The sequence below is a fragment of the Parus major genome, unplaced genomic scaffold, assembly GCF_001522545.3.
Source record: "Parus major isolate Abel unplaced genomic scaffold, Parus_major1.1 Scaffold422, whole genome shotgun sequence".
NCBI lineage: Eukaryota > Metazoa > Chordata > Aves > Passeriformes > Paridae > Parus > Parus major.
The window spans coordinates 42,303-42,592 of NW_015379328.1; the positions used below are offsets into that span (position 1 = coordinate 42,303).

General features: G+C 50.7%; 1 protein-coding gene across 1 annotated transcript in view; it reads left to right on the forward strand.

Moving 5' to 3' along the window:
- The window catches only part of SHARPIN (SHANK associated RH domain interactor), a 12,584-nt gene continuing 12,294 nt past the window's right edge, over nucleotides 1-290 (forward strand). Inside the window, exon 1 of the mRNA XM_015616396.3 lies at nucleotides 1-14. The gene's annotated coding sequence lies outside the window, so the exon portion shown is untranslated. The remainder of the gene's footprint in view (nucleotides 15-290) is intronic.

Consider the following 290-nt stretch of genomic DNA (forward strand, 5'->3'; position numbering starts at 1 on the left):
AGCCCCGAAATCAGGTGAGGGCCTTCCTCCTCATCCTCCTCATCCTCATCATCATCATCATCATCATCATCATCCTTGTCATCATCCTCATCCTCATCATCCTCCTCCTCGTCGTCATCATCCTCATCTTCATCCTCCTCATCCTCATCCTCCTCATCCTCCTCATCCTCCTCATCCTCATCAACGTCATCCTCATCCTCCTCCTCCTCATCCTCATCCTCCTCATCCTCATCCTCCTCATCTTCATCTGCATCCTCATCATCATCCTCCTCCTCGTCATCATCCTCATC